At 37.1% G+C, this 6,702-nt stretch overlaps 1 pseudogene; it reads left to right on the top strand.

Moving 5' to 3' along the window:
- Positions 1–1,326: 1,326 nt before the first annotated feature.
- Positions 1,327–2,080, top strand: LOC140507761 (small ribosomal subunit protein eS1 pseudogene; annotated as a pseudogene).
- The last annotated feature ends 4,622 nt before the right edge of the window (positions 2,081–6,702 follow it).

Below are 6,702 nucleotides of genomic sequence, written 5' to 3'. Positions count from 1 at the left end.
CTATACTAAGTGCTTTACAATCATTATCTCATCTGATCCTCACAACAATCCTGGGAGGAAAGGGCCCTTTGAATCCAAACTTCACAGAACAAATCCCCTTAATAAAAGGATTTGTTCTATAAAACTTGGACTAGGTCAAAAGGCCACACCCAAGGCCCTAGAAGTCCACATGTGGCCTCCAGGCTGCAGATTCCCCACCCCTGGTTCAAACTGGAAACATAGGAGGGATCTAGGTTATGAAGGGCTTTGAATGACAAGCAGGATTTTGTAATTGATCCTGGAGGCCAGAGGGAGCCACTGGAGTTTACTAAGTTGATCAGATCACCCCATCATTTTTTAAAACCAGAATTGTGCTGTCATCTGTGTAGGAAGCTGCCTATGTCATCCAGAAATTCCCCTCCCAAGGTACTTTGGGACCTTGTCTGAAATATATACTTTTAGAGAGCTTCTTAGGGCGATGAGATGTTAGGTGATTCATGAACAGTCACACAGTGTGTCAGATGGGGATCTTGAGCCCTGGTCTTCCTGATTCCTATGCTAGCTTTCTCTCCACTGTTATCACATTACCTCTCAATTATGATCATTAAATATTTAAACTTTTTACATAGTTCCATGTTGTTGATAGAGAATGTATTTTCTTCCATTAGACTTCTTGGGAATAGGGACTACTATGAAAAGATGTTGTTGTTAAGTCATTTTCAGTTGTGTCTGACTTTTCATGACCCCATTTGGGGTTTTCTTGGCAAAGGTATTGGAGTAGTTTCTCATTTCCTTCTCCAGCTCATTTTACAGATGTGGAACTAAGGCAAACAGGGTTAAGTGAATTGCCCAGGGTCACACACCTGGTAAGTATTTGAGATCTGATTTGAACTCCTGACTCCAGGCCTGTGCTGTATGCTCTGTATCACCTAGTTGCTCCTTTATGGAGAGATGGGCAGAAGAAATAATGTTCTCCCTTGTAATCGGGATTCGGGAAATATTGCCTTTTTTCACAGGGCAAATTTTTCATTTATCTTAGAATTCTCAGCTTCTGTTGAAGACAGAATAGAGCAAATAATCATTTGAGGTTCCTTGCAGCGATTGTATTTATTTGTTCCACTTCTAAGAGATGGGGCAGGTTAGCAGAAAAGACAAAGAAAAAGAGTATTTGAATTTTAATCTTTTCATGGCTTCTGCAAGATCTCTGACCTTGAGAAAGCTCTTTGGGCCTCAATTGTTTCATCTGTAGAATGACAGTATTACAATAGAAAATTCTTAAATTCCTTCACAAGTCTGATCTTTTTTAAAATCCGTTGGAATGCTTTTTTTGGCTTTCTGAACAGGATCATGGCAATTGGCAAGAATAAGTACCTATCCAAAGGTAGCTGAAGAGGAGCCAAAAAGAAAGTGGTTGACCCACTTTTGAAGTATCCATATAATGTCAAGACACCAGCTATGTTCCATATATTCATTATTTGCAGGACACTGGTCTTAAGAACTCAAGGAATGAAAATTGCCTTTGATGATCTTAAGGGTTGTATTTTTTGAAGTGAGCTTTACTGATCTGTAGAATAATGAGATTGCTTTTTATAAGTTTAAGCTGATTACTAAAGAGATTCAGGGCAAAAAATTTTTGACTCATTTCCATGGGATAGGCCTTACCCAGGACAAGATGTGTTCCATGTTAAAAAAAAAAAAAAAGAAAGAAAGAAAGAAAAAATAGCAGGCCATGATTGAAGCCCATTTTGATGTCAAAACTTCCAATAGTTGCTTGGTCCACCTCTTCTGGACTGAATGCAGCAATTAGGTTCTTAAGACCTCATATACCTAGCACACAGCAGCAACAGGTCCTTCAAATTCACAAGAAGTTAGTGGAAATTATGACTCTGAAGGGGAAGACAAGTAACCTGAAAGTTGCTATCAATAAACTGATTCCAGATAGCATTACAAAAGCCTTGCCAGTCCATTTACCCATTCCATAATGTATTTGTTCCAAAAGTCAATATGCTCAAGAAGCTCATTTGAGTTGGAAAAACTAACACAACTGCATAATGAAGGTGGTAACTCCGGAAAATACTCTGGGAAAGTCTTCTGGGGATGAAACACGCATGAAAGGAGAAAGAACTGATGAAAAGGAAACATAACTTGTCTAAAATAAGAACTTTTAAAGGTTGAAAAATATAATCATATCCTATAATATGTCATAAAAATATTTTATAACATAAAAAATCCACACACACACATACACACACACACACATACAACAGACACCATTAATCCAAGAGAAGCTTTATAATATCTTACTTTTAATGAGGATGGATTTGCATGGAGGCTTTTAGGGAGGCATTGAAGCATAATGAATGGGTATTGGATTTAGAATCAAAGGACTTGGTTTCCAGATCTGTCTTCACCAAGGCTCTGGTTTCTTTTGCAATCCTGGGTAAATTTTTGATGAATGGATAAGTGTCACCAGTAACCAAGTCATCTGCTATTAACTATATTAAGAAGACATATGTCATAGTGGTCAGCGACATCTGGCTGAAGGCAAAGCAATTTGCCAACAACCCTGGGAGGTAGGGTTAGATTTTTTTCCCTCTATTGATTGATAGAAGGCAACTAAGTAGCAGATGTGTATATGTATAGCATATACAGCATATATATATATATATATATATATATATATATATATATATATATATATATATATATATATATATATATATATATATATATATATATATACATAGCAGATGTATAAAGCATTGAATCTGAAGGTCTTCCTTTTATTTATTTGTACTTCTTCTCTTTACCTGCTTCTGTATGTGCCATCATTTCCCCCCATCACAATGTGAGCTCTTTGCAAGCAGAGATTGTTTCATTTTTGTCTTTATCATCCCTAGTGTCTACTACAGTGCCCGTCTTGTTATAGTAGGCATATGATAGGTATGTTTTGTGGATTGATTGAAGACAGCTATGTGGAACAGCGGTTAGAGTAGAAAACCAAGATCAATCAATTACTTAAAAACTTACTGCATGATCTTTAAGTAATTTAGCATCTGCCTCAGTTTCCTCATCCATATAATGGGGACAACAGTAACCCTACCTGCCAGAGTAAATTTGTAAGGTGTTTTGTAAGCCCGAAAACACTGTGTAAAATGCTAGCTATTTGGCATAGATCTGTTCTATGATCCTTCAGCTAGATGTTGCTGACCACTAACCACTCATGGTTATACTTATAGGAATAATACAGACAGATTATAAATTCCTGGCAATAAAACTGGAGGATTAGGGAGCATGGGGGTGTTTTCATAGGACTAGGGGATTTAGAACTCTAAGAGACTTTAGTGATGACCTTGTCCAACTCCATTTTAAAGGTGAGAAAACCGGTTCCCTGGGAGAAGTGAGGGTGTAGAGAGTAACTCCCCTGAGACCATACAGTTCCTAAAGAGGACAGCCAAGATTCCAACCTAGATGCTGCCACTCTAAATCCAGCATTCTTTCTACCATACCATGATTCCTTGCTCCTGGCTGGAATTAAGGATATTAGAGGATAACAGGGGGGAAGGTGCGAGGTGGAAAGTGAACATCTGGCCAAGAAAATGGTGTCAGAGAACAAACAGGATTTGACTTTGGGGACTATGGTTTAGGCAGGCATTCAGCCAGGGACAGAGTGAAACTGATTAAGACTACAAAGAAGAATGTATTTGCTTGGGGACTTGCTGAACTCACCTGAAGAACTCTGAGTGGAAAAGGGAAAGAGAATAAGGAAGATTCTCAGATACAACTACAAAACCAAGTTACTGTGCCAAAGGAACAGGTATGGTATAGGAAGAAGAGTAGTAGTGAAAGGAACAGTAATTTGTTGGACCCCAGGCCTCTTTAATCTGAGTGCCTTTCCTGTGAGACCACCAGCAGTTTAATCTTGTTGATACATAGTGGTTGGCATGTTGTCTGCACCATTAGACTGTGAGCTCCTGCCCACCACTTAGCAGAGTGCCTGTCATATTGTAGGTGTTTAATAAAGGCTAACTGACTAACTGACTGGAAACTATATTCATGGTCTCAAATATCTATACCCCAATGCATTGTGTAATAAGTAATAAGGAGTGTGGGCTAGTGATATTAGCACATGTTGTTGGTGTTCAGGCATCTCCAACTCTTTGTGACCTTATGTGGGGTTTTCTTGGCAAAGATACTGGAGTGGTTTGGCATTTCCTTCTCCAGCTCATTCTGCCTATGAGGAATTAAGGCAAACAAGATTAAGTGACTTGCCCAGTGTCATGAAACAAGTAAGTGTCTGAGGCCAGATTTGAAGTCACAAAGATGGGTATTCCTAACTCCAGATCTGACCTTCTAACCACTGTATCTCCTAGCTGCCCAATAACACATATTAGGAGCTCAATAAGTGATTATGGATGGAATAACAAGCATGAATAATCACCATCATAGCCAATATTCATGTAGTATGTTGTTTAATAATATTGAGCTTAATAAATTTATATGGTTGCATATTACTTGTTACCTGTAGGATCTTATACACTCAATCTATAAGGACATCAGTTTACTAATCTGGAAAAAGAGGAAGTTGGATTAGATCTCTTCCAGCTCTAGCTATAATTCTATGAAAATGTTTTCTATACATTATCTCATGTTATCTTCAAAATTACCTGGTAATAAAGGAAATGTATGTTAATATCATTATTTTGGGGAGCTAGGTGGTACAGTGGATAGAGTGTCAGTCCTAGAGTTAGAAATACTCATCTGCCTGAGTTCAAATCTGACCTCAGACACTTAACTAATTATGTGACCCTGGGCAAGTTACTTAACCCTGTTTGTCTCAGTTTCCTCATCTGTAAAATGAGCTGGAGAAGGAAATGGCAAATTACTCCAGTATCCTGGCCAAGAAAACCCCAAATGGGATCACAATGCGTTGGACATGACTAAAAAATGACTGAACATCATCACTTTACCGATGAGGAAATTGAGGCTTAGAGAGAGATTAAATGTTTAGTTTAAACTATTATGTGTCACTGAGATATTAGAGGTTACAAATCATAACTGGGATGAAACAATAGAAGTGTGACCCATAATATAAATTTAAAATATTAATTTGACAGTTAGTGAAATAGCATCATGTATCAAGAAGATTTATTCCTTTGTTGAAGTTCACAAACCTAAGGATCCTCTCAGAGAGAATACAACTTAAAAAGGATAAAAAAGGAGAGGCAAGAGAAATATAGTAATCATTGTATACTATAGACCTCCTAGCCAGAAGCAAGAATTCAACGACAAGTTTTTGATGCAGATCACAAAACTAATATGGAGAGAGAATACATTTGTGATTCAGATAGCCAGATGTCTGACCTCTCTGTGCTTTAAGCTGGGTAGGAGATAGATGGTTGACATTTTTGCTCATAATTTCATATTTTAGAATGTAGAGGAAGCCACAAAAGGAGCTGCTCTTCTGGATCTAATATTGACTAATAAATGGGATTTGTTAGTGAAGTAAAAGTAACAAGATCCTTGGTAAACAAATGATTGTGTTGAGAGCTTGTTTTAGATAAGTCAGAGGATACCAGGCATAACCTAGAGTTTAGAAAGAAAACAAGTATAAAAAACCTCTAAGAAAAGTTAGATAGGATACCAAGGGCTAATTTTTCTAAAAAGGAATTGGCTGTAACAGGATCAGAGATTCTCAAGGATGAAATTCTGATTATAAAATCATAGATGATTCCATTAAGGAAGAAGAAGGAACATGGCTAAGAAGACTAGTTGTAACTGTACTGTGATAAGATTGACACCTTACCAACCAATGTAGATTTAAAAGAAAAGCAAATATAGAGTATGTAAAAAAGGCAAATCACTAAGGACAAAGACAAAAATGAAAGTGGTACCTTTTTATAAGAATAATGTTGGGAACACTTACTTGAAAGGCAAGAGACAGAATAAATGAGGAGTAGGACTTCATCTTGGAAGGGATAGATCCATAGCAAGGTACAAAAATGAGGAGTTATATTATGGGGTTTTTTATATAATTAATTTATTATTTTTAGCTTTCAACATTCACTTCCATTTTCACATTTTGGGTTTTAATTTTCTCTCCCTCTTCTCCTTACTCCTCCCCAAAATGGCATACAATTTTTTATAGGCTGTACATATACATTCATATTAAAAATATTTTCACATGATATAAAGAAGAATTAGAACCAATGGGAAGAACCCCAAGAAAGAAGAAATAAAACAAAACAGCAAAAAAGAAGAAAGAGAGAGAACGATAGTCTGCTTCCATCTGCATTCAGACTCCAAAGTTATTTCTCTGGATGTGGATGGCATTTTCCATCATGAGTGTTTTGGAGTTGTCTTAGATCCATGCATTGCTGAGAAGAGCTAAGTCTGTCAAAGTCAGTCATCACACAATGTGACTGTTACTGTGTGCTATGTTCTTCTGGTTCTGCACATTTCACTCAGCATCAGTTCATATAAGATTTTCCAGGTTTTTTCTGAAGTCTGCCTTCTAGTCATTTCTTATAGCAAAATAGTGTTTCATTACATTCATATACCATAACTTGTTCAGTCATTCTCCAATTGATGGACAACCCCATCCCCAATTTTGCCACCACGAAAAGAACTGCTATAAATATTTTAATAAACATGGGTCCTTTTCCCATTTTTATGATCTCTTTGTGATACAGACCTAGAAGTGATTTGCTAGGTCAAAATGTA

This window comes from Notamacropus eugenii, chromosome 5 (assembly GCF_028372415.1).
Source record: "Notamacropus eugenii isolate mMacEug1 chromosome 5, mMacEug1.pri_v2, whole genome shotgun sequence".
Taxonomy (NCBI): Eukaryota; Metazoa; Chordata; class Mammalia; order Diprotodontia; family Macropodidae; genus Notamacropus; species Notamacropus eugenii.
This window is presented reverse-complemented; position numbering and strand designations above follow the sequence as displayed.